A 27,606-nucleotide genomic window follows, 5' to 3' on the forward strand; every position below is an offset into this window, starting at 1 on the left:
AAAGACAGAGAAGAAAATAAAACAGGAAGACAGAGTGAGACAGGAAAAGGAGGGTGGGAGAACTGAAGAAGGACAGGAGTTAGAGGGAAAGGAAAGTGGTTAGGATTAGAGTGAAAGTGAAAACTTAGGAGTGGGGTGAAAAAGGAAAAGACTAAGAGCAAAAAAAACACAAACCAAGGAAAAGGAGAACACAGAGAAAAAGAAGCAAGAAGACTGAGATTGACAGTGATAAAGAAAACAGAAACAAAGGGTTAGAGATAGATGGAAGTTAAGTTAGAAATAGAACAGTAAAGTGAGGAGCAAAAGGAAGAAATACAGTGGAAAGAAATGACAAAACCACACCAAAAAAAAGACAGGAGCCACGGTGGGGAAAGGAAGGGCAGGGGGTATCTTTATTAAGGGTGACAACTTTATTGAAAGAATGCTTTTATTTATACATCAGCAAAATACATGGAAACAGTGTATACAAATGCAAGTGCAGATACAATCCATAGATGCACTGGTAAAAGTCTAATTTACATATAGAGCAATACAGCAAAATGAAGCAGTTAATGCAAATGCAATACAGAGCAGCAATACAGAGCAGCAATACAGAGCAGCAATACAGAGCAGCAATACAGAGCAGCAATACAGAGCAGCAATACAGAGCAGCAATACAGAGCAGCAATACAGAGCAGCAATACAGAGCAGCAATACAGAGCAGCAATACAGAGCAGCACAGCAAAATGCAGCAGGTAAGGCAAATGCAATACAGAGCAATACACATATTAACACAAAGCAATAACCTTTTTCTATTTTCATTAGATGTTGATTTATTGTTACAGGAAACCCAAAACAACAAAAGCACACAGAAAACAACACTCATCTACCATTAACACCCCCTTCAGCTTACACACAAACTCACCATCACTGCCATCACAACTGCTAAATTACTCCCCAGCAATCATTGGTCCTCAGGAACGCGGTTCCCGGGTGCCTCCAAAAAATCCTCCTGCCTGACGAAAACCCCGGTCCCTGGACGGTCTGCGCCCAAACTTTGGTGATGAATGTTGCCTCGCAGACCGACCGGGACCCGGGAAAAAAAAACCCAGCCGGGGGGAAAAAAAAAAAAACCCCCCGGCTGGGGATTTTTTATTCTAAATTTAAAAATGATTTGAAAAACCTGAAAAGCAAAAGTCATACAAGGTTACAACCCTTCAACACACACATACACACACACACACACACACACCTCCTTCAGCTTACACACAAACCCACCCTCGCTCACACCTCAACCTCTCTGCTAACCCCCGGCACGCATTTGAGCCGCTCCTCGGGAACGTGGTTCCCGGGAGCCTCCAAAAAAATCCTCCTGCCTGACGAAAACCCCGGTCCCTGGACGGTCTGCGCCCAAACTTTGGTGATGAATGTTGCCTCGCAGACCGACCGGGACCCGGGAAAAAAAAACCCAGCCGGGGGGAAAAAAAAAAAAACCCCCCGGCTGGGGATTTTTTATTCTAAATTTAAAAATGATTTGAAAAACCTGAAAAGCAAAAGTCATATAAGGTTACAACCCTTCAACACACACATACACACACACACACACCTCCTTCAGCTTACACACAAACCCACCCTCGCTCACACCTCAACCTCTCTGCTAACCCCCGGCACGCATTTGAGCCGCTCCTCGGGAACGTGGTTCCCGGGAGCCTCCAAAAAAATCCTCCTGCCTGACGAAAACCCCGGTCCCTGGACGGTCTGCGCCCAAACTTTGGTGATGAATGTTGCCTCGCAGACCGACCGGGACCCGGGAAAAAAAAACCCAGCCGGGAGGAAAAAAAAAAAAACCCCCCCGGCTGGGGATTTTTTATTCTAAATTTAAAAATGAATTACAAAACCTGAAAAGCAAAAGTCACATACACAAGGTTAAAACTAGTCAGCATGTGCTCACACACACAGAGACGAGTGGACACAGACACACACAGTCATGTGCTCTCACACACGCTCACACGCTCTTCCTGCTTACAGGCTCGCTATGGCCCTTACTCGAGACGCTGAAGAACGTACTTCGACACGTCTTCTGGCTGCTGCTTCTTGACATCGAATGGTAGATTCTGGGGAAATCGGTAGCCTCGAGGACCTGTGAGACAACAGGAATTCGTCAACTTGTGGCTGACAGCTAGGAATTTTCCCCACTCTGGACCAATAAATTTTCTACCCAAAATCCCATAAAAGACAGATGAACAGTAAAGTTTTTACAACTGTTCTACCTAACTATGACTACATGCCAGGGCAGGGCAGCTCCAATCATAAGTGGTATATTATAAGTACATACAATATAAGCAAATGCATACAGTGCAAGTGTACATACAGTGTAAGTAGACACAATACAAGCCGACACAGGTACACGCAATATAAGTATATACAATATAAGCCTATACAATATAAGCCAACAAAGGTACATGCAATATAGGTACACACAATACAAGCCAACACAGGTACACACAATATAAGTATATACAATATAAGCCTATACAATATAAGCCAACAAAGGTACATGCAATATAGGTACACACAATACAAGCCAACACAGGTACACACAATATAAGTATATACAATATAAGCCTATACAATATAAGCCAACAAAGGTACATGCAATATAGGTACACACAATACAAGCCAACACAGGTACACACAATATAAGTATATACAATATAAGCCTATACAATATAAGCCAACAAAGGTACATGCAATATAGGTACACACAATACAAGCCAACACAGGTACACACAATATAAGTATATACAATATAAGCCTATACAATATAAGCCAACAAAGGTACATGCAATATAGGTACACACAATACAAGCCAACATAGGTACACGCAATATAAGCCAAGACTTGAGATAACTCTGTGGAAGATTAATTGTTGGGCCCCATACCCTTTGAGAAGATGGAACCTACAGAACAACTGCAGTCACTTGAGGAGGGTGTAAGACGCTCCCTCTAGAAGTCCAAGATAATGGCATGAAAAAAAAGCACTACCAAAACTGGTAGCGAGAAGGAAGATGGATGAGAAAATCTTGTAATCCTTTCCTGTCTCAAGGAGTAAAAATGTAAAGATGCCAGAATAAGCTATATCTGGGAAGGAATGTGAGGAAAATACTGCCTATATGGCACAAAATAGTGCCTGTAAAGCGTCGAGATGTAAGAAAGGCCTATGACATGGAAGACAATAGACACAGACTACATAACCCGGACGACACAACATAGACACGGATGGCATAACAGAGACACGAGTAAACTGCCTAGCGCTTTCAACTTATGGACCCAAGATTCGTAGCGCAAGATGAGCCAGAGGCCGATGATGCCAAAGGAAAGAAAGCCCTATGATGATGGCACGTGATGATGAAACGTAACTCATTAAAAGAAGTTAGTGCCGAAGCAGTTAAGAGGATGCTCGAGAGGCTCGGCGAGCCTAGAGAAGGAAGCCGACTGCCGGGTGACCGTGGCTGTAGCTCCTGACCTGAAGGCGAGCTCCTCGGGGGAAAGATCCGTGACGACGTCGAGTCGAGGAAGGCGGACGACGCAAAGTTCCCGAGAATGTGGAGATGGGTTGGAACTGCCCTGCCCGTCAAAGGCTCTGGTGAGGCTGAGGAGAAACCCTCTCCCTTTACTTCCAGAGAGCCTGTCCCGCTACAGACCTCTCCGCTAAGCTGACGTGAAATTGCCCCCTGTGATAGTAAAGGTTTTTCCCCTTCTCCCAACCGCTGGCCCCGACACTTAGCTTTTGGAAGAGGAGCGGACAAAATCCATCCTCGGTCGCACGTGGACGTTGATATGTTCTCCACGTGTGCTTCGGTGTTGCCGTTTCTAAGCTTTGGGTAAGAGCCTCCTCAGGGTACCTAAGACAAAACAGAAAAGGTGACTATTGCCCTCAACAACAGTAATCCCTGGGACTCCTCCGCACCACTGCCCCGGCTCACCTCAAATCTTGATTTGACTCCAGAGGCTGGCCAGAAGATACCTGCAAAGAGAAAAGGTACATGCTTAGCATGCTGCTGCATAACATTCACCTATGAGTCAGCCTGCCTAAACGCCGACTCACCTGCCCTCCTCTGTTCCTTGGCGTACCTAGGGCAGCAACAGCACCTGCAAAGTAACAAAGCAGAAAAGCATGCTGAGATACTGTGAAAACACAACCTCCCAAATCTGACAAATATGCCACACCAATACCTTAAGCTCGCACCCACCTGGCACAGATATGCTCGGCTAGGATAGATTGCAAGCAGACCACCTAAAATAAAAAAAAAAAAAAGAGATGCTTAAAGCTGCACCAGAAACTGAGACCTCAGCAATAACAATTGCTTCTGTACGCTAGTCAATGCTCACCTCGCCCACTTGGCCTTGACTGCTGCTCTCGGCTTTAACTTCCTAAAAAGAGAGACAAAGAACAATGCTGTAACAGCCACCAATTATGCTTCCTCTACAGAAACAAGTAGTGCCTCACCTGCTTGGGGGAATCCCCTCACCCGGGATGGGGCCCTCTGGCACGGATTTAATCCATCTGAATCTGAAAAAAGGTTAGGACAAGAGTCAAACTGTTGCAGGATAACTTAAGAGCTCCAGATATCTTGTGTCCATTTACAAATCCCATCTAGAGTCCAACTACACCCCACATTACAAACTTCAAGTCCCCAGGACTTCTCCTATTGCACCGGGCTACGCGGCAGGGCAGCGCAGCTCCGGCACAAATGTGTGTGCTGACACCCGTGACACGGGACGGGACGTGACAGACGACGGGGACGCGACACGGACAGAAATCTCCTGGCAAGGAAAATGGCTGTGAGGACTGAGAGAATGCAAAATGAGATGACCGAGGTGAAACTGATGGTGGGCTGATGAGGCTCAGAGAACCCGGGAGGAAAAAGATGCTAACTGAATGATTTATTCCAAGAACTGCAAAGATGGATGCCCAAGAATCCTACAGCCAGAAGCCTCTACCTGCCCTCACATTCTTACAAGTCCTAGTCCGCCATAATGGATCCTGGCGGGGTATAGCTGTCCATACAGCTCAGAACAAGACCTGAGAAAACAGCTGACTGGATGCTTATAAAAACAGATGAGAGTCTGAGCTCCCGAGTCAAAAGTTCTATGGCATGGGTGCCAGGCCAAGGAACGCTGAGAGCACAGATGCTAAGACTGGTGCCAAGGTTTCTGATAGGCCCCTCAAAGGGCTAAGATAAAAGACATGAGACAGCTAAACAAGACATAATGCACAACAGACAAGTGACACAATACACACCGGGACTGCTCTGCCCTGCTCACCTCAGCACGGTGATCAAAAGTGAGATTTTGCTTTTAGGGGGCCTAAGGGGCCACTTCTTGGCTACCCTTGTCTCCAGAGCCAACTCCAAACCTCCCCCATCCCAGGAGTGCCGACCCAGCACCTCGCTTTCATCCCCTCTGTGGGTCGTGGCCCTCTACTTATCTCTCGGACATCTGGGGATGCCGGTCCGTGTCGGGTGCAAAGAAAGGCCGCCTCGCCGGCTGGGAAGTCATGCTGTCACCGGGCTGTTGTCTCTTAGACAGCTATATTAAAGAAAACCAAACATCCACGCCTGACCTTGGCACCACATCGGCCAAAACCCCACAAGTCTGCTACTCACCGTTCTCCTAAGAAGGCCTGGCACCTCGTAACCGTAACCCTCTGCCACAGATGTAATTCATCTGCACCTGAAAGAAAGGTAGAACATATGTCAAACACATGCACAATAACTCAAAAGCTGCAAACACCTTATGTCAACCTAGGAATAGCATCTAGAGTCCAAGTACAGCCCACATTACAACCTTCAACTCGCCGGGGCTTCTCCTATTACACCAGGCTATGCGGCAGGGCAGAGCAGCTCCGGCACAAATGTGTGTGCTGACACCTGTGACACGGGACAGACGGGACATGACAAACAATGGGCACAAGACACGAACAGAAATCTCTAGGCAAGAAGGATGACTGCGAGGACTGAGAAGATGCCAAATGAGATGACCGAGGTAAGACAGACCGATGGCGAGCTGATAAGGCTCAGAGTGCCCTGGAGAAGGAAGATGCTAAACTGAATGTTTTACTCCAAGAACTGCAAAGATGAATGCACAGGAGCCCTACGGTCAGAAGCCTCTACCTGCCCTCACATTCTTACAAGTCCTAATCCACCATAATAGAACCTTGCAGGGTGCAGCTGTCCATACAGCTCAGAACAAGACCTGAAAAGACATCTGACTGGATGCTTACAAAGAGTTGCAATTCTGATGCCTGTCTGAGCTCCCGAGTCAAAAGTTTTATGGCCTGGGTGCCAGGCCAAAGAAATGTGGAGATTGTGGCTGCTAAGAATACTGCCGAGGTTTCTGATAGGCCCCTCAAAGGGCTAAGATAAAAGGCATGAGACACCCAAACAAGACATAATGCACGGTAGACAAGTGACACAATACACACCGGGACTGCTCTGCCCTGTGCACCTCAGCACTGTGATCCAAAGTGAGACTTTGCTTTTAGGGGGCCTAAGGGGCCACTTCTTGGCTACCCTCATCTCCAGAGCCAACTCAAGACCTCCCCTCCCCGATCCCAGGAGTCCCAACCCAGCACCTTGCTTTCATCCCCTCTGGGTCGGAGCCCTCTACTTATCTCTCGGACATCTGGGGATGCCGGTCCATGTCAGGTGCAAAGAAAGGCCGGCTGGGAAGGTCCTGCTGGCACCGGGCTGGTGTCTCTTAGACAGCTATATTAAAGAAAACCAAACATCAGTGCCCGATCTTGGCAGCCCATCAGCCAAAACCCCACAAGTCTGCTACTCACCCTTCTCCTAAGAAGGCCCGGCTCCTCCGGTCACACGCTTTGGGCACGCTCGGAGGCCGACACCGTCGTCGTGGGGTACGCCTGGGTTAAAAAGACAGGAGGTGATGTGGCATTGCTGAAAACTGACTGGACCCTCGGTCCTCCTCCCTACTTCCCTGACTCACCGCAACTCCTCGGTGGTTCCTGACTGCTACCCAGAAGACAGGGCTCATCAGGGTGGAAAATTCAGTCCGTCTGCCGGTTGGGGATGGGAGCTTGGCGTGCTCTGAGTGGATTGCCTAAGGCACAAAAACGAGAATGGAGACTTAGACTTGCCCCCGTAGAATTCAGACCTCAGCAACAAGAAAGGCTACTGCTCACCTTGCTCTCTTGAACTTGACTGCTGGGATCCAGCTATACTTCCTAAAAATAAAGACAAAAAACAGCGCTGTAATAGGGTCACACTTGACACTCCCCCTGCACAGACAAATGGTGACTGACCTGCTTGTGGGAACCCCCACACCCAGGATGGGGGGGCTCTGCCATGGATGCAATGCATCTGCACCTGAAAGAAAGTTAGAACATATGTCAAACACCTGCAGGATAACTCAAAAGCTGCAAACACCTTAGGTCAATATAGGAATAGCATCTAGAGTCCAAGTACAGCCCACATTACAACCTTCAACTCGCCAGGGCTTCTCCTATTACACCAGGCTATGTGGCAGGGCAGAGCAGCTCCGGCACAAATGTGTGTGCTGACACCTGTGACACGGGACAGACAGGACGTGACAAACAATGGGCACACAACAGACAAATCTCTGGGCAAGAAGGATGACTGCAAGGACTGAGAAGATGCCAAATGAGATGACCGAGGTGAGACCGATGGCAAGCTGACCAGGCTCAGAAAACACTGAAGGAAGAAGATGCTAACTGAATGATTTATTCCAAGAACTGAAAAAATGGATGCCCAAGAATCCTACGGTCAGAAGCCTCTACCTGCCCTCACATTCTTTCAAGTCCAAGTCTGCCTTAATGGATCCTGGCGGGACATAGCTGTCCATACAGCTCAGAACAAGACCTGAAAAGACACCTGACCGGATGCTTCTAAAGAGACAAGATAGTCTGATGCCTGTCTGAGCTCCCGAGTCAAAAGTTCTATGGCATTGGTGCCAGGCCAAGGAATGCAGAGATCACAGATGCTAACAATGATGCCAGGGTTTCTGACAGGCCCCACCAAGGCCTAAGGTAAAAGACATGACATATGCAAACAACACATAATACACAAAAGACAAGTGACACGATACACACCGGGACTGCTCTGCCCTGCGCACCTCAGCACTGTGATCAAAAGTCAGGCTTTCCTTTTATGGAGCCTAAGGGGCCGCTTCATAGACACCCCCCACCTCCAAAGCAGACTCAAAAACCCCTCCCAGTAATTCCCAAACCAGCACCCTGCTTTCATCCCCTCTGTGGGTCGTGGCCCTCTACTTATCTCTCGGACATCTGAGGATGCCGGTCTCCGGTGCGAAGAAAGGCCACTTCGTCAGCTGGGAAGGTCCTGCTGGCACCGGGCTGGTGTCTCTTAGACAGCTGTATTAAAGAAAACCAAACATCAGTGCCCGATCTTGGCAGCCCATTGGCCAAAACCCCACAAGTGTGCTACTCACCCTTCTCCTAAGAATGCTCGGCTGCTCGGGCCGCACGCTTCGGGCACGCTCGGAGACCGAGGCCGTCGTCACAGTGGACGCCTGGGTTAAGAGGAGAGGAGGTGATTTGGCATGGCTGAAACCTGAGTGGAACCTGGCTCCTCCTCCCTACTTCCCCTACTCACCGCAACTCCTCAGCAGCTGCTGAAGGCCACCTGGATGGCACCTTTAAATAGAAGAGTTCAGGGTTTCATCACCAGGTCCTGTAATGCATCCGCAGGGCTCACACGTGCAGGGAACCCGGTGCGTCGGCCGGCTGGTGACGGGGGCTTGGCAGGCTCCGAGTGGATTGCCTAAAGCACAAAAAAGAGAATAGAAGCTTAGAGCAGCACCAGAAACTGAGACTGGAGCAATAACAGCTACTTCTCTCCACTGCTCACCTTGACTGCTGGTATCCAGACTTAGTTCCTAAAAAGAAAGAAAGAACAGAGCTGTAACAGAGTCACCACATACACTTCTGTTGCAGAGACAAATGGTGCCTCACCTGCTCGGGGGAAACCCCTCACCCGGGATGGGGCCCTCTGGCACACGTTTAATCCATCTGAATCTGAAAAAAGGTTAGGACAAGAGTCAAACTGTTGCAGGATAACTTAAGAGCTCCAGATATCTTGTGTCCATCTAGAGTCCAACTACACCCCGCATTACAAACTTCAAGTCCCCGGGACTTCTCCTATTGCACCGGGCTATGTGGCAGGGCAGAGCAGCTCCGGCACAAATGTGTGTGCTGACACCCGTGACACGGGACAGGACGTGACAAACAACGGGAACACGACACAGACAGAAATCTCCTGGCAAGGAAAATGGCTGCGAGGACTGAGAAGATGCAAAAGGAGACGACCGAGGTGAGACCGATGGTGAGCTGATGAGGCTCAGAGAAACCTGGAGGAAGAAGATGCTAACTGAATGATTTATTCCAAGAACTGCAAAGATGGATGCCCAAGAATCATACAGCCAGAAGCCTCTACCTGCCCTCATGTTCTTTCACGTCCTAGTCCGCCATAATGGATCCTGGCGGGACATAGCTGTCCATACAGCTCAGAACAAGACCTGAAAAGACACCTGACCGGATGCTTCTAAAGAGACAAGAGAGTCTGATGCCTGTCTGAGCTCCCGAGTCAAAAGTTCTATGGCATGGGTGCCAGGCCAAGGAATGCAGAGATCACAGATGCTAACAATGATGCCAGGGTTTCTGACAGGCCCCACCAAGGCCTAAGGTAAAAGACATGACATATGCAAACAACACATAATACACAAAAGACAAGTGACACAATACACACCGGGACTGCTCTGCCCTGCACACCTCAGCACTGTGATGAAAAGTCAGGCTTTCCTTTTATGGGGCCTAAGGTGTCCGCTTCATGGACACCCCCCATCTCCAAAGAAGACTCAAAAACCCCTCCCGGTGGGTCCCTACCCTGCGCCCCGCTTTCATCCCCTCTGTGGGTTGTAGCCCTCTACTTATCTCTCGGACATCTGGGGATGCCTATCCATGTCAGGTGCAAAAGAAGGCAGACGCAACATCTGGGAAGTTCCTGCTGGCACTGTTGTTCAACAACTCCCTGTTGTTTCTTAGTCAACTACATGAAAGAAATCCAAATATTAATGCATGATGTTTGCAGCACACTGGCCAAAACCCAACAATTCTGCTACTCACCGTTCTCCTAAGAATGCCCGGCTCCTGGGGCCGCACCCTTCGGCCGCGCTCCGAGGTTGATGCCATTGTCACGGGGTAAGCCTGGGTTAAAAGGAGACGAGGTCATGTGGCATTGCTGAAACCTGAGTGGACCCTAGCTCCTCCTCCCTACTTCCCCGACTCACCGTGACTCCTGACTCCTCGGCCCGTGCCCAAGGCTACCCTGGTGACACCTTTATATAGAAAAGGCAGAGGCTTCATCAACGAGTCCCGCGATTCTTCCGCAGGGCTCGAGAGAGCGGCACACCCGGTGCGTCAGCCGGTTGGTGACTGGGGCTCGGCGTACTCCGAGTGGATTGCCTAAAGCGCAGAAACAGGAACAGATGCTTAGAGTTGCACCGGAAAGTGAGACTGGAGCAATAACAACTGCTTCTGGACACTACTCAATGCTCACCTTGCCCACCTCATCTTGACTGCTGATATCCAGCTTTACCTCCTGAAAAGAAAAAGAACAGTGCTGTAACAAAGTCACACTTTACACTCCCCCTGCAGAGACAAACGGTGACTGACCTGCTTGGGGGAACCTCCTCACTCAGGATGGGTGGATGGATTTTGCCCTGGATTTTATCCTTCTGCGTCTGAAAGAAAGTGAGGACAAAAGACAAAGGGCTGTGGGATAACTTCACAGCTCCAAATATCTTCTGTCTATCTAGGAATATCATCTAGAGTCTGGCAACACCCCACAAACTGCAAGTCTATGGGACTTGTCCTGTTGCAGCAGGCTATGCGGCAGGGCAGGGCAGAGCAGCTCCGGCACAAATATGTGCAGACACCCGTGACACGGAACGTGACAAACAGGGGGACAACAAACACAACACATTATGCTTGTGGTGAGGGTCTCGAGGGGAAAAGGCAAAAGGGACCCCAAAGACACACTAGGTAACATGGTATGCCGGACAACACGACGTGGACCGGAACTGTTCTGCGCTGCCTGCCTGAAAGCTGCCGTCAAAAGGAGAACCTCTCCCTTTAGCTGTCCTAAGAGGCCCCTTGGAGAAGATTACTTTTCCCTCTGCTAATTTTTAAATCTGTCCCAGGAACTCCCAACCCACTACTCTCCCATCATCCCATCTCCAGGCCGTAGCCCTGACTTATCTTTTGGATGATCGGTGATGTGGATCCGCGTTGCGCCTGAAATGAGTCTGCCTCGGAGGGCCCCGTGATCGCCTGTTAGCCTCTCGGTCAGCTACAATAAAGAAAAACAAAACCAAAGTATGAGTACAGAGTTATGTGGGCCAAATCCCAGCAAGTCAGCTACTTGCCCTCTCCTGAGTGTGCCTGGCTCCTTCAGGCTCCAGCTTCATCCTGATTCCAAGGCTGTGGCCATTATTATGAGTGGTGCATGGGTTAGAGAAAGGCAAAGTAAATAGCATTCCTGTGAGTGCAGTGGATGACCTTGTGTGCTGTAAGACATGTGAATGCCTCTGCTAGGCTTCTAAAAAGCCTTGGGGTGGGGGGGGGCCTCAAATAATCACCCTTTCTCACCCTGCTGCCTTCAAAACCACCCCCCCCCCCCCAACAATAACTCCTAACTGGATACCTGCTCAGCCTCCCTCTCCTAGTCACATGCCTCAACTCACCTGAAGCCTCAATCTCAAACATTATCTTTGACACTGGGCAGATCCCTCTTGTGACATGATGAATCTGCTGAAAAGTGTCGTAGCTGACACAACCTGGAGCCTCTGGAAGCTGCACTCTTCCTAAAAAAAAATACAAACCAAAATACAAACAAAACCAGAAATTACAAATGCACTTTACCACCCCTAAACACAAAACCCAAAATTGTGAACTTAAATACTCCCTGTATTCTATGCTGTTTTCTTCACAGGATCTTCAAAGCCTCTGTTGCTTTAGATGCCCAGAAGCACCTACTGAAAACAAGCTAAGATAAGCTGAAAGAGCCTCTTCTCTGAAATGAGAGGAAAGCTCTTATCCTAGCACAGCCCAGAGAGGGAATGAACCCCCTCAGCAAAAGCTGGGGTTAATATACCCCTGATGGTGCCCGCCTCTCGTTCCCATGGCACCCAGGAAAAGGGAGGGGGCGAATCCCACCGGGCATAAAAGCCCTCAGAGAAGCTACAGCTGTTTGGCTCCTCTGACTCAAATTCAAGGGGAGCAAAGGGCTTGTTATAGAAGAAAACTCTTCAGAAAAATAACAGCACTTTCTTTTTTGCAACAACTACTTGGAGTAAAAGGGTAGAAAACTGGTAAGAAATATAACTTTCTGTTTAGGCAGCATAACTAGATAAATTGGGTAATTTGCTGTTAACTTACTTATAATTATTCCTTAGTGGCTACTAAGTAGTACTTCATGTGTGACTGAGCTGGGTGGAGAAGAATGCTTATGATATGAATAGTCTAAGTCTCCTTGGGACCTCTAATTAGGCCTATCTACATTATAAGTAAAAATAAGAAAAATAAAAGCTTCCCAGGCAGTGTAAGGGTTAAGTGCCTGCCAGGCTCACCCTGCTCTGAGGTACTTGGTCCTACGGCACAGAAAGAAGGGCCCTGAAATGTAGTTTTAAACCCTTAAAATGCTGAAAAAGGCAGAGCTTCCTTCCAGTACACCCCTTAAACAGAGGAAATGGGGTAGTTACCTCTACTGAAACTAATACAATAGCAAATAAATAGCTTCTGCCCTTTGATTTATTCTCCTCAAGTACTGGGAAAAGAGGGGTTTTCATCACTTTAAATCTCTCTAGTGATGAAAAAAGAGGGATTTTTCCCTCAGTTCAAACTCTTATGGAGGGATAGCTGGGCTTCTCCCTCAATTTAGGCCTCAGGACAACAAAAAGGGGCCGGCTACCCTAAATTCAAATCCATAGGAAACATTTTCAATATTTTCCCCTTCTACTTAAACTGGGAAATAATAGAAAATGAGGACTCCCTGTCAATTAACACCCCTGACAGCATAGAAAAGGCAGGGATTCTTTCAACTGAGACCATTAAAATTGCAGGGGAAGCAGAGTCCCTCCCAGTTGGAACACAAAAAATAAAGGAAAAGGAAGCTTTTTGCCTTTTTTCTAAACCCTTTTTCTCCTAATAACCCCTCTCCTTTCTGGGAGTGCTGTGGAGGGTCTGGGGGCCCTGGGGAGGGACTGACACAGTAAAAGGGGAAAGTTGAAAGCTCTCTCCTGGAACCCCACATGCTGCCTGGCCTGCTCAGATGCTGCCCCTTGGCAAAAGGGCTCTTCCCTTGGCATTTTCTCAAAGTGATGCTCTGTGCTCAGGTGAGTCTGGCTGCTCCCTAGTCCGTGCTGGATGCTCCGACCGTAGTTCCTGGAGGGACCCTTGGGATGCCCCTGTTAGCCACTCTGGACTAGCAGCTCCCTGTGTGGGTGTGCCTGGGTAACCCTCTGAAAGCAGCTGGGCACACGGGGGGCTGCTAGACCTTGGAGTGGGGCTTGAGGTGAAGAAAGGTCCTGTGAGGAGTTCCTTCCCCTGCACAGCCCTTCGTCTGCCCCTTAAACCATGGGCTGCCAGACTTTCCTTTCTAAGGAAATTAACCGTCTTTATTCTCTGTGTGCCCGTGGCCAAAACTGCGAATCGGCCTCCAAAACTGCAGAGAACGATTTCTCACGGACCGCGGCTGCCAACGCCGAGAACTCTTGCCGCCCTTGGAGGGCCACGTGCCTCCTGCGAACGGACGTCGACGCGCAGCGGGGCTGAGTTTGGCTTTACGGGGAAGAGGGCCGGCGCAGGATTTCTCGGGGAGCAAAGCTGCCCCCGCCGAGAGCTCGGGCTGCCCTGGCAGTGCCGAGCACCTCCTGCAAACTGGCATCGGGAGACGCGGGGGGTGAGTTTTTCTGTGCAGAAGTTCTCCCAGACCAAAGCTGAGAGCATCTAACCCTAACCACAACAACTTAGCTGGGTCTAAAACTTACAACCTTTGGACTGGCAGCGTGGGACCCAACCCGCTGTGCCACTGCTGGCCCCTTTCTAAAGCATTCCATTGCAGTCCTAAAACTCTGCCTTTTTGGAGGCTGTTTTCTCTGACCCTGACCATAATCTTCCAAATATGCTAAAGACTCATAAAATGGCTTTGAAAAAGCCCCAACAATACCCTAAGAAGTCCCAGAAAAGTCCCTTCCAAAATCCCCTAAATACCTTTAAAAGTCCTGGAAAAAAAACCTCAAAAAGACATGCTCAGTCTCCAAACTCTACCTCTTGCTGTCTAGCCCACAGATGTCGTCCCTACCTTGCTGCAGTGTGTCTGTTGTCCTCTGAGGGTTCTGTCCTTGTCCTGGTGTGTGAGGGTTGCTGTCTGGTCTCGCTGTTAGGGTTGCTGTGTTGTGCTGCTGTTGGGGGAAAAGGCTGTTTTTAGGGGGGCTGCTTAGGCTGAGGTTAGGGCTGGGGTGAGGGGTGGTACAGCTGTACCCTGTACCCTTGATCTCCACTGGACTGTCCGGCCCTCAAGCCCTCTCCCTTTACCCCTCAACTGGTCCCTCTGCCCCCCAGCCCTCAGCTCCTGTGTGTCACCCTTAACCCCTCTCCTTTGCCCCTCAGCCCCCAGCTTCTCTGCGTCACCCTACAGCTGCCCCTGCCACCCTCAGCATCTCTGTGTGTCACCCGCTGTCCCCTCTCCCTGTTCCTCCCTCAGCTCCCAGCCTCTGTCACCCTCAGGCCCCCACAGTGCCCCTCAAGCTGCCCCTCAGCCTCCATGTGTTGTGCCATGAAAAGACCCTAAAAAAACCTAAAAATTCCCTGAAAACCTCCTAATCTTCAAAATATCCTAAAAACCCCATGAAAACCTAAAAGCAGCCTCAGAATGCTGTTAGAATACACTGGAAATATCCTACTTTTAAAAAACCCCTAAAAATCCCCAAAGAACCTTTAGAAATCCCTAAATATACCCTAAATAGTTCAAAAAGAGCTCAAAAAATACCCCAAAATCCTTAAAATGCCCTGATAAGATCCTAAAAAACCTAAAAATTTCCTCAAAAACCCTAAAAATACCCTAGCCCTAAAAAGTCCTCCACATACCCTCAATAGTCCTAAAAAAACCCCAAGAACACCCAAATCCCCCCCCAAACAGTTCTTAAAAGTACTAAGAAAGCCCTTAAAATACCCTAACAAAATCTTTTAAAAGCCCTGAAAAAGCCCTAAAAGTATCCTAAACATTACCAGAAAATTCCTGGAAAACTCCTCCAAAAAAGCCCTAAAATATCCTTTTAAAGCCATGAGAAAAACCCTAAAAAAAACCCTAAAAAACTGCTCAGCACCCAACTTCTACCTGTCACGCTCTAGACCACAAACATCATTGCTACCTTTTCATTAGGGTTGCTGCCTGCAGCTGCTGGGAGAGTTCTGGGGCTGTCCCAGCATTGGGGTTACTGCCTTGTGCTGCTGTTGGGGAAAACTGGGGTCCTAGGGGTGCTCTTTAGGGTGACCTTGGGGTTGGGTTGAGGGCTGCTGCACCTGTACCCTAACCCTACCTGGTACCCTGTGTCTTTTGTACCCCTAACCCTCAGTGTGAGCTCTCCATCTGTCAAGCCTCCCCCTCCTTGCCCCTCAGCCCGCAATATCTGTGTGCCACCCCGAGACCTCTGATATTGTCCCTTGGCCCCCTGGCCTCCACCGTGCGCTCTCCACCTGGTTAGGGGTGGTTTTTAGGGTAAGGTTAGGGGTGGTGTGAGGGGTGGTTCACCTGTCACCCTCAAGCAGCCCCCACTTTGCCCCTCAAGGCATCTGCTTCCCCTCACCCTCTTCTTGTCACCCTCAAGCTCCCCACTCCCAGCCTCTCAGCATGTCTGTGCCACCCTGGAGCCCCCCAGTTGCTCCTAAAGCCCCCTTCTGCCTCTCAGCTCCCCCCATCCTCTGTGTCACCCTCCAGCCCCCTCCCCTCAGCCCGCAGCCCCTTGTGACACCCTGCAGCCCACAGACGTTGTCCCTGCCTGTCTCGGTTGGGTGTTGTCCTGCTGCGAGAGCTGCGCCGTCCTCCGAGGGTTCGGGCTCCTGCGTGCTGCTGCAGGGGACTCACGGGTGGGCGGTGGGTGAAGTAACGGATGGAGCGGGAAGTGTGGTGGGACGGGTTAAGAGCGGAGTGAGGGATGGAGCAAGGGCGGGCTGGAAAATGGAGTAGGGTTAGGGGCGGAGAAGGGGACGCAGCAGCAGGGGGCTGAGGTGAGGAGGTGAGTGTTAGGAGGAAGCGTAACTCCGTAACTCCAAGACCGAGTCTGCAGCCAACGAGAACTCTGAGTGACCTGGGAGTGGTGAATGTCTTTGGCAAACTGATGTAAGGAAACTGGGGTGATGAGTTTTGTTTCCCGTGGGAAAGGGGTGGCATTTGTGTCCGTGGGCCTGCACCCTGCCCAGGACCTTAGATCTCGAGTGGGCTGCCACCTCCTAAAATTCCAAACATCGCAGGTGAGACAGGGGGTCAGAAATTTTACTTGGGGTAGAAACCAATTTTGGATTTAGCTGAAGTCTGCTGGTGAAAGTTGTGTAGTCTGTTAATTGGTGTGCTTGCAAAAAGGCCTGCAGAGAGAACAAAGGAAGTTCGAGGATTCTGTGGGAAAAAGAGAATCTGGGTTATGACCGAGTGCACGGCCTCGTCCCTGTGTGAGTAAAAGTTTGAGGTTTTGCTGGCAGTGTCACCGAGTGCTGAGGGGTCCCCTGGTCGATAGGGCAACTTGGGAGGGTTTGCTTCAGGCTTTGCTTGTGAAAGGTGTGAGAAAAGCAAGCACCTCTGAAGCAAATGAGCCCCCTCTTGCCTGTTGAAGTGTTGCATAAATCAAAGATAAACCTCAAGGTCCCTTCCCACCCAAACCATTCCGTGATTCTTTGCCCTGGAGGCCAGGGTGCATCTGTCACCACACTTCACTTCACAGAGAAAAGCAAGGCACAATTCTCCCCAAGAATATTTCTGGGATTCACATTCTCTGAACCTCAGAGGAAGGAAAAACAATTCTTATCTCATGTGCTGTGCCTGTGTTTGTGCCGAAGTAGAATGCAACGTGGGGATTGTTCACCCAAAGTGATGGTGTTTTGTTTCCTTGGCCTGTCGGGGCCAAGTGTGTGTGTGTGTCGGGTCTGTTGGGTGACAGTCACGAGTAGTGTGTGGTGTGTGCAGGGTTGAGTACTTGGCAGATTCAGTTTAGATGTAATGTAATATAGTATAATAAAGTAATTAATTAGCCTTCTGATAAGGCAGAATGCAGATTGGAAATATTTGCACATATGATATTAAAGGACACATGAACCACCTTTCTGTGAGACAAAGACACAAGACTTGGCCCATCCCTAACTTAGGACACAGCTAAAAAATAATATATAATTTTTAATCTATTTTTGAAGAACTCTCTAAAACTAATGGCAGATGATATAGCTATTTTATCTGGCAAGCTTCCGTGCAAAATTTCCTGCTGATGCTGGCTCAGACGGATGGAGATTTGGGAGGAGGGGGAAGAACAAAGTGCCACAGGGCTTTATTGGATAAGCCTTGAAAGGTTTCTGCAAGCTTCTATTGCAAGGTTGATGAACCTTGTGTTTGTTAACTTCAGTTTTGCTCAGTGTTTTAACCCTGCTTTATCTCCTGTGGTCCAGATGACACATTCACACATCGTTAGAAAATTCAGTGGGATGCTCTTCAAACATGTGACTTTGCAGCAGTGAGGGCAGAAACTTGATGGTTTTACCTCAATCTATAGTTTTTCAATATTGCTATAGAAAGTGCTTTTCTGTGAAATGTCTACTTTGGTTAGATCATGCAAATTGAGTGCTGGCTACTTCCATAAGTTGAAGAGTAAGAATAACTCAGGAATGTTTCATCATTTGTCTCTGCACTGGTCAGAAATGGTAATTTGAACTCCAATCTGTAGAAATTTAGCAAAAGAAGTTGGACACTCGGAGGATAAAAATAGAAAAAAATGCTTTGGAAGGATTTTTCCTGCTAGTGAGTGAGTTTCTAGCTGTAGGAGCATCGGAGGGGGTAGCACGGTCGGGACGAGAGATCTCTGAAGCCAGGTTGTGGAACTTGGGGTTTATTGCAAAGGGCCTGGGTGCAGTGGCCTGCTGGGAGCTGCCAGCCACAGCTCAGAGCAGGCCTGAGAGAAGAGAGGGGTTGAGAGGATGAGAGGGTAAGAGCATAAAAAGGTAAGAGAGCAAAAGCAGAAGAGTAAAAAGGGGTAAGCGAGTAAAAGGTCAAGAGAGTGAAGTTCCCATTACAATACAATAAATCATTTTCTGTGTTGAATATTCTACTTCTCACTAACCAATCTAGTACAATACACAAATCCTATAGCATTTCCATACGGCCTATAAGAATCACTACATTACCATACTGTGTTACATTTTAAACCCTAAAAGCTCCTCTTTGGACCCCTTCTGCCAAGCTAGTAGGGTCTGCTCGGCCCCTTGGAGCTGTCTGCAGGCAGAGGGTGTTGTTTCATCAAAGGGGATTACCTTCAGCTGGCCACACCATTGTTTTCCTGATGTCCAGTAACTGAGGGATCTCAAAGCTCGCTTTCATTTCAATCTTGCTTATAGAAATATTACCTCATCCATTCCCGTTTGTTCCCCCACTCGTTCGCGGCTGCCCCAGCCCCTGTGTCGGCTCCGGCACAGTCCGTCCGTCCCGGTCCGTCTGTTCCGGTCCGTCTGTCCCGGTCCCGGCCGCCTGGCCCGCGGCCGCTCCGCTGGCCGTGCCGCCGGAAGGGGCGGGGGGGTCCGTCCTGCCGAGTGCACCGTGGGTACCGCGCTGACCGCACCGAGGCGGGGTCCCCTCTGTCTCATCCCCGGCTGCCCTGACTCTGCTGGGCTCCCGCCGCTGCAGCCGGGGTCAGTCGCCGGCTTTGTCTCTGCCGGATCAGCCGCCGTGAGCCATGGGGGGCCGATCCACGCTCCAGCTCGGTCTGCACCGGAACAGCCCCTGGGACGATCCCGGCTGCAGACCCCGCCTTTGGAGGACCCAGACCCTGAGCTGTGCCGAGCCCCTCGGGCGATTCCCCCTGAAGACCCCGCCTTTGGAGCATCGAGACCCTGAGCTGTGCCGAGCCCCTCGGGCGATTCCCCCTGCAGACCCCGCCTTTGGAGCTTCCAGACTCTGAGCTGTGCCGAGTTCCCCCGTCCTGCCCTGAGCTCCGTTCCCTTGGTAACCACAGCTCCGGCTGCTCAGCGGAACTCTCTAAAGGAATCACCTTATCGAAACACTTAAAGTTCAGGTAAAAGAAAGCCCTCTCCTGATTCATCCTTAAAATACGGGAGAAAAGCTATAGAAGATAAAAATCCAAAAAGAATGGGATAAAGGGATTGGTCTATTTCCATTAAAAGAGGGTCCCATAGGAGGCGGCGGACCAGGGTTTGTAAATGCTCCTTTGACTTCGTCTGAGGTCTGAAATTTTAAGAAATAAATAAAAGGGATATTTGGAGGATCCCATAGGCATAGCTGAACAATTAGACAAATTTTTAGGTCCAAACATTTATATTTGAGAAGAGATGAGGTCTGTAATGAAAATAATATTTTTCTCAGGAAGAAAGGCAATTAATCAGAGCAGCTGAAATAAAAGCTTAGGAAAAAAGATAATCTGTGGGGACTCCCAGAGAAGACAAAATGCCAACTGTACCTCCTGAGTGGGGTAAAAATAATAAGGAGGGGAGTAAACATGTGAATAATTATCGTAATTACATAATCAAAGGAATAAATGAGACAGCATATCAAAGGCGAAATGCAGGGAAAAAAAGTTTTTAAGGGACAGCTTTTAGAGGGGAAAGAAGAAACTTCAGCTAAATAGATAAACAAACTTAAGAGAAATAGGAAAATGGTCCTAAGTAAGTGGAAGATCTAAAAATCGTTAAAGAGATGGGCACAGAGGAGGAATAGGGAGGTCATAATCTCTAATTTTTTGGGGGGGACAAATACCATCTGGAGCCTGTGATAACTTTAAAAGTGGGTCCCCAAGAAGAAGAATTGGAATTTGTAATAGACACAGGGGCAGAGAGAACCTGCCTGTTAAATATTCCAAAAAGTTATAGTGTGAGCAAACATATAGTGAAAGTAACAGGGGCAAAAAGAGAAAGTTTTACATTTCTGCTCATTAAAGATGTAGTAATTGAGGGAAGAAACTGGAATTTGGATGGGAGATGTCTTATTGGTCCCAGGGGCATTTAGCAATTTATTGGGAAGAGTCTTACAAGTGCAATTAAGAATAGGATTTATATCAGAAAATGGGAAAATCACAGCTAGAGTTTTAAAATTAGGCCAAGAGGATGAAGAAAAAAAAAATCAACAAAGAAGTTTGGGCTGGAGAAGGAAATAGGGGAGGATTAAATATTGACCCCATAAGGGTTACAATTGAGAGAGAAGATTGTCCCATAGGGGTACATCAGTATCCTGTATCTTTAGAAGGACAGGAAGATTTGAAGCCGGTAATAGAAGGACTAATAAAGGATGGGGCATTAGAACCTTGTATGTTTCCTCATAATATCCCTTTTCCCCCAGTAAAGTCTGATGGGAGTTATAGACTAGTATAAGATTAAAGGGAGGTTAATAAAAGAACTCAGACTCACTACCCAGTGGTAAAATATCTTAGACACTTAATAAATAAAAGTAGCTAGAAAACCAACCATGAGAAAATTGCAAGAATTTTATTCATTCTCCCTCCCTCTTCAAAGAGAGAGATCAGAAAATTACCTAGATTATTGAAATATTATAGATTATAGATTGAGGGGTACGCACAAGTAGCAAAATTCATGTAGGAAAAAAATTGACAGAAGGAGATGATGTAAAACAGACCAAAGAAGATATTGTTAAATTAAAAGAGTTAAGTTAAAACTAGCCTAAGTACCAGCTTTAAGCTTACCTTTGTTAGAAAAATCCTTTATCATTTATACATAAGTACAGAAAATGGAGTAGCTCATAAAATTTTAATTCAAGAGTAATGAAGAGTAAAAAAATATCTAGTAGCTTATATATCAAAGATGTTAGACTCAGTAAGCCACAGCTAGCCAGTAGGTATTTAACAGCTACTGCAATCCTAGTAAAAGAAAGTTGTAAGCCTACTTTTGGAAGTAATTTAGTTAGGTTCACCTCGTACCATCTGAGGTCTGTTGAATTAAAAAAAAAAAAACAAACAAAAAAAAACAGGTAAGAAGAGAAGAAAGAGAGAAGTTGAAGTAGGGAGGTGGTTAGCAAACTCTGAGATGTTAGAATGTGAAGTGATGACATCTTGGTGCTAGAAGAGAGCAGAAGTGTGAAAGTTTTTTGCATGAAAGGTAGGGAAGTGTCTTAACACACGGTTGTTAGGAGGTTATTCAATGCCGAACTGAGGTCCAGAAAGGGTTTAGCAGAACCTTGAAGGGAAAAGAGGATAAGTTGACTAGAGAAAGGAAAAGAATGTCAGCAGCACCTGGGGATGCCAGGTTTGGGGTTGTCAAGGTTGGGAGGTGTCTGACCGCTCCCTACGAGCGGCGGGGTCTCGGGGGCAGCAGCAGGGACCGATCCATGGAGGTGACCCGGCGGCGGTGCTGGCAGCAGGAGACACACGGGTTTGCCAGGCAGGAACGGGCTGGCTCCGTGGCGGAACTGCCGGGGTGGCTCCCAGACTGTCGGGGTCCCGAGTCGAGGATGGCTGCGTCGGCCCTGGTAAGTGGGCCGAGAGAGAGAAGGAAAGAGAAAGAGAGAGAAGAAGAGAGAGAGAGGGCAAAAGGGACCCAAGGCTGCCCCCAGGGTCCCCATGCCCGTGGCTGTTCTCCCCTGCTCCGGCCCTGCAGCGAAGTGGCAGCACGGCATTGACAGCAAGGCCGTGAAAAGAGCGGGAGGGGGGCTAGCACTAAAAGATAAAATCAAAGCAGAGATTGCTCACTCTCCAAACCTCACAAAGGGGTTTGTTTTTCTTAAGTAAGAAGGTTTTTGGTCTTTTCTTTTGTGTGTTTTGTTTGCTGTTAAAAAGAAGTTTTTTGTTTTTTGGTTTTTTTCCTGAAGAATGGGTTTGTAAGGCTAAAACAATTAAATGCTGCCCAAAAAGTAAAAAGCAATAGATGTGATACATCTAGAATTAAAATGGGTCTAGCTTTTCTTATTTAACTAACTGTAACTCACAAAAAGAAGAATTTGCCTCTGCAGCTATTAGCACAGCTGGATAGAAGAAGAAGAGGCTGCTGTGGAAAAAGGTTTTAGCTAAACCCTGAAAGTTTGGAAGAAAAGTGAATGGTAAAAGTTAATGCAGTATTATCTTTCTTTTATTACTATGCTATTAAGAAGTCCTATCCAGGTACTACCGAAGCAACAATCAGAATCACGGAAAGAGGGTGAATTCATGCCAGCAGAATCAAAGGACTATCACATTTAAACCGGGTGATACCAAACTGACTTTCCAATGGGGACTGAGTGGTAATAGTTTGGAAACAGCCAAATGATCCAAGAAATGTACAAAGAATAACACTGAATTCAGAAGTAAGACAATGCTTATACCACTGCTTTCAAGCACTGCCTGAATAAAACATCTTCTTATGGGAGGAATACTCCAGAGAGAAGGATCAAGACTGTTTTTGTGTTCTGACCTTAGCCTGAGAATTGTACAGGGGAGAAGGGGAATTACCATTTCTATCAGTAAACTTTATTTGATTCATTCCAATACTGGACATGCTAGCTGGATTATAAGTAAATGCTTGAATTGTGAGAATAATTAGTATTGTAGTTCACAACATTTATGCTCTTATTGCAAAAAGTGTTAAAGTAATAACTTAGCTTTGTGGATGGGAATTATTACTGCCTGTTGAATGAGAGATACCTGAAGAATGGTAAGAGACCACAGTTAAAGGGTGTCCAAACCAATTTGCCTGGAAATTAGTTAAGAGAAAGTGACAAGGAAATAGAGGGCAAGACCAGATTGGCCTCTGTATTTTGCCACCGAGAAGATCAAATACACCTGCTGTGGGTTGCAACCTCACAGGCCTGGGAGGTGGGAGTATAAGACATACTGGACCTCTGTTATTCCTGTTTCTGGCACTCATTTGTTCTCTTTTCCCTTTCGGGATACCAGCAAGATTGTGTCACAAATGCTGCAGAAAGCATCACGTGGAAAGAAACCAAAGTTCCTCTTTAATTACACACACCTATGTCAACAGCCACTGTTATAACCCATCCAAATTAAGAACCTGTAGGCAAAATGGAGTAAAGTATTGGATTACAAGAAACTTAGGAAAAAGTGGTAATAGATTTGGAATTGAATGTCCAAAAGGAGAGAGATGGATTTGTTTTACATTTAATCTTGAAGATACGGTTCGAGATTTGGTAAAAAAACAAATAATAAACGAAAAGGTAAAACCGGCACAGCAACTTAACTCTGTATTGACCCCAAATTATCTATTGAGTCGTATTACAAAACTCCAAGCAGCTATAGAAATGATAGCACCAAATAAAATAAAATAAAAAGCTCTATAAATAAAAAAAAATTTAAAAAAAAAGCTTTAAAAATGGAAAAAATAAAAAAAATAAATAAAAAATTAAAAATTAAAAAATAAGAAAAAAAGCTTTAAAAATAGAAAAATCAAAAATAAAAAATTAAATTAAAAAAATAAATGCTTTAAAAGAAAAAAATTAAACTAAAAATTAAAAAAAAAAAAATTAAAAAAATTAATAAATTTTAAAAATTAAATAAAAAATAAAATTAAAAAATAAAAAAAGCTTTAAAAATAGAAAAATCAAAAATAAAAATGAAATAAAAATAATATTAAAAAAATAAAATAAATGCTTTAAAAATAGAAAAAATAAAACAAAAATTTAAGATAAAATTAAAAAATAAAATAAAAAGCTTTAAAAATAGAAAAATCAAAACTAAAAATTAAATAAAAAATAAAATTAAAAAAAGAAATAAAAAATTTAAACTAAAAATTAAAGATAAAAATAGAATTTAAAAAATAAAAAAATGCTTTAAAAATAAAAAATTTTAAATAAAAATTTTAAATAAAAAAATTTAAAAAAAAATAAATGCTTTAAAAATAGAAAAATTAAAACTAAAAATTAAATAAAAAATTAAAAATTAAAAAATAAGAAAAAGAGCTTTAAAAATAGAAAAATCAAAAATAAAAAATTAAATAAAAAATATTAGTAAAAAAATAAAATGCTTTAAAAAGAGAAAAATCAAAACTAAAAATTAAATTAAAAAAATTAAAAAAAAGAAATAAAAATATTAAAACTAAAAATTAAATTAAAAAAAATTAAAAAAAGAAATAAAAATATTAAAACTAAAATTAAAGATAAAAATAAAATTTAAAAAATGAAAAATGCTTTAAAAAAGAAAAATTAAAAATAAAAACTAAATAAAAAAATTAAAAAATAAGAAAAAGAGCTTTAAAAATAGAAAAATCAAAAATAAAAATTAAATAAAAAATAATATTAAAAAATAAAATAAATGCTTTAAAAAGAGAAAAATCAAAACTAAAAATTAAATAAAAAAATAAAAAAAAGAAATAAAAATATTAAAACTAAAAATTAAATTTAAAAAATTTAAAAAAAGAAATAAAAATATTAAAAATAAAAATTAAAGATAAAAATAGAATTAAAAAAATAAAAAAACTGTAAAAATAGAAAAATTAAAAATAAAAATTCAATAAAAATAAAAAATAAAATTAATTAAAAAATAATGAAAAACAAAATAAAATCCGTAAAGTGCTGTAAAGTACCGTTAAAGTTCCATAAAAGGTAGTGCCGTGAAGCACGGCTGTCGTAAAAACTGCCGTAAAGCGCGACAGTCGCGCTTTACGGCACCTTTTTGCGACAGTAGCGCTTTACGGCACCTTTTACGACAGTCGCGCTTTACGGCAGCTTTTGCGACAGTCGCGCTTTACGGCACCTTTTGCGACAGTCGCGCTTTACGGTAGCTTTTGCGACAGTCGCGCTTTACGGCACCTTTTGCGACAGTCGCGCTTTACGGCAGCTTTTACGACAGTCGCGCTTTACGGCAGCTTTTACGACAGTCGCGCTTTACGGCAGCTTTTACGACAGTCGCGCTTTACGGCCGCTTTTGCGACAGTCGCGCTTTACGGCACCTTTTGCGACAGTCGCGCTTTACGGCACCTTTTACGACAGTCGCGCTTTACGGCACCTTTTACGACAGTCGCGCTTTACTGCAGCTTTTGCGACAGTCGCGCTTTACGGCAGCTTTTGCGACAGTCTCGCTTTACGGCACCTTTTACGACAGTCGCGCTTTACGGCAGCTTTTGCGACAGTCGCGCTTTACGGCACCTTTTGCGACAGTCGCGCTTTACGGCCGCTTTTGCGACAGTCGCGCTTTACGGCCGCTTTTGCGACAGTCGCGCTTTACGGCACCTTTTACGACAGTCGCGCTTTACGGCAGCTTTTGCGACAGTCTCGCTTTACGGCACCTTTTACGACAGTCGCGCTTTACGGCAGCTTTTGCGACAGTCGCGCTTTACGGCACCTTTTGCGACAGTCGCGCTTTACGGCAGCTTTTACGACAGTCGCGCTTTACGGCACCTTTTGCGACAGTCGCTCTTTACGGCACCTTTTGCGACAGTCGCGCTTTACGGCAGCTTTTACGACAGTCGCGGTTTACACCACTACATTTTTGGAACATTTACAGTTTTTATTTTGTTTTTCATTTATTTTTAATTATTTTACTTTTTTAATTTTATTTTTTATTTCATCTTTATTTATTTTTTTTAATTTAATCTTTACGTTTTCTATTTTTAAAGCTTTTTATTTCATTTTTTTTATTTTATTTTTAATTTAAATTTTATTTTTAATTTTTTTATTTTTGAATCTTTTTATTTTATCTTTTAATTTTATTTTTTATTTATTTTTATTTTCGATTTTTCTATTTATAAAGCTTTTATTTTAATTTTTCTGATTTTATTTTTTTATTTCTATTTTATTTTCATTTTTTCAATTTTTAAAACTTTTTATTTTTCTTATTTTATTTTTTATTTATTTTTTTAATTTTTCTATTTTTAAAGCTTTTATTTTATTTTTAAAATTTTTCATTTACCTTTTTTTTTTCTATTTTTAAAGATTTTTATTTTATTTTTTAATTTTATTTTTTATTTATTTTTAATTTTTCTATTTTTAAAGCTTTTATTTTATTCATTGTATTTTTTATTTAATTTTTTCATTTTTTCTAGTTTAAAGCTTTTTATTTTATTTTTCTAAATTTATTTTTTATTTAATTTTTATTTTTAATTTTTCTTGTTTTAAAGCTTTTTATTTTATTTTTCTAATTTTTTAAAATTTATTTTTATTTTTAATTTTTCTATTCTTAAAGCTTTTTATTTTATTCTTTTAATTTTATTTTTAATTTTTCTATTTTTCAAGCTTTTTATTTTTTTAATTTTTTTATTTTATTTCATCTTTAAGTTTTCTACTTTTAAAGCTTTTATTTTATTTGTTGATTTTTTTATTTAATTTTTGATTTTTCTATTTTTAAACCTTTATTTTATTTTTTATTTTTTATTTATATTTTATTTTCATTTTTCTATTTTTAAAGCTTTTTATTTTATTTTTCAGTTTTTATTTTTTATTTATTTTTAATTTTTCTATTTTTAAAGCTTTTATTTTATTTATTTTATTTTATTTTTTATTTAATTTTTATTTTCATTTTTTCTAGTTTTAAATCTTTTTATTTTATTTTTCTAAATTTATTGTTTATTTAATTTTTATTTTTAATTTTTCTAGTTTTAAAGCTTTTTATTTTATTTTTCTAACTTTATTTTTAATTTATTTTTATTTTTAATTTTTCTATTTTTAAAGCTTTTTATTTTATTTTTTTAATTTTATTTTTTATTTCATCTTTAAGTTTTCTACTTTTAAAGCTTTTCATTTTATTTTTTTAATTTTATTTTTTAGTTCATCTTTATTTTTAATTTTTCTATTTTTAAAGCTTTTATTTTATTTTTTGATTTTTTTGTTTAATTTTTGATTTTTCTATTTTTAAAGCTTTATTTTATTTTTTTATTTTTATTTACATTTTATTTTCTTTTTTCTATTTTTAAAGCTTTTTATTTTATTTTTCAGTTTTTATTTTTTATTTATTTTTAATTTTTCTATTTTTAAAGCTTTTATTTTATTTATTTTTTTTATTTAATTTTTATTTTCATTTTTTCTAGTTTTAACGCTTTTTTTTTCTAAATTTATTGTTTATTTAATTTTAATTTTTAATTTTTCTAGTTTTAAAGCTTTTTATTTTATTTTTCTAATTTTATTTTTAATTTATTTTTATTTTTAATTTTTCTATTTTTAAAGCTTTTTATTTTATTTTTTAATTTTATTTTTTATTTCATCTTTATTTTTAATTTTTCTATTTTTTTTAGCTTTTTATTTCATTTTTTGTTTAATTTTTATTTTTAATTTTTCTATTTTATGAAGCTTTTTATATTATTTTTTTTGGTGCTGCCCAGACCAACTCAAGCTGGTGATTGTGGTGGTCTTTGAGGGTCTTGCATTACAG

General features: G+C 43.5%; 4 long non-coding RNA genes across 4 annotated transcripts; 1 reads left to right on the forward strand and 3 right to left on the reverse strand.

Moving 5' to 3' along the window:
• Positions 1-222: 222 nt before the first annotated feature.
• Positions 223-8,374, reverse strand: LOC143694745 (uncharacterized). The gene is made up of 12 exons (XR_013183399.1): positions 7,307-8,374; positions 7,187-7,228; positions 6,991-7,104; positions 6,827-6,907; positions 5,649-6,749; positions 4,490-5,571; positions 4,372-4,413; positions 4,233-4,276; positions 4,088-4,131; positions 3,966-4,006; positions 3,506-3,884; positions 223-2,119 (listed from the first exon to the last, which is right to left on the reverse strand). It is a non-coding gene; the product is annotated as an uncharacterized LOC143694745 (long non-coding RNA).
• Positions 8,375-8,682: 308 nt separating this feature from the next.
• LOC143694806 (uncharacterized) lies at positions 8,683-9,764 on the reverse strand. The gene is made up of 3 exons (XR_013183528.1): positions 8,996-9,764; positions 8,892-8,919; positions 8,683-8,804 (listed from the first exon to the last, which is right to left on the reverse strand). It is a non-coding gene; the product is annotated as an uncharacterized LOC143694806 (long non-coding RNA).
• A 34-nt stretch (positions 9,765-9,798) lies between these two features.
• Positions 9,799-14,663, reverse strand: LOC129122853 (uncharacterized). The gene is made up of 7 exons (XR_008534628.2): positions 14,403-14,663; positions 11,785-11,904; positions 10,715-11,390; positions 10,599-10,640; positions 10,330-10,504; positions 10,166-10,246; positions 9,799-10,088 (listed from the first exon to the last, which is right to left on the reverse strand). It is a non-coding gene; the product is annotated as an uncharacterized LOC129122853 (long non-coding RNA).
• A 4,242-nt stretch (positions 14,664-18,905) lies between these two features.
• On the forward strand, positions 18,906-23,582 carry LOC143694746 (uncharacterized). The gene is made up of 2 exons (XR_013183400.1): positions 18,906-19,365; positions 22,401-23,582. It is a non-coding gene; the product is annotated as an uncharacterized LOC143694746 (long non-coding RNA).
• Positions 23,583-27,606: the final 4,024 nt, after the last annotated feature.

Source organism: Agelaius phoeniceus, chromosome 9, assembly GCF_051311805.1.
Source record: "Agelaius phoeniceus isolate bAgePho1 chromosome 9, bAgePho1.hap1, whole genome shotgun sequence".
NCBI lineage: Eukaryota > Metazoa > Chordata > Aves > Passeriformes > Icteridae > Agelaius > Agelaius phoeniceus.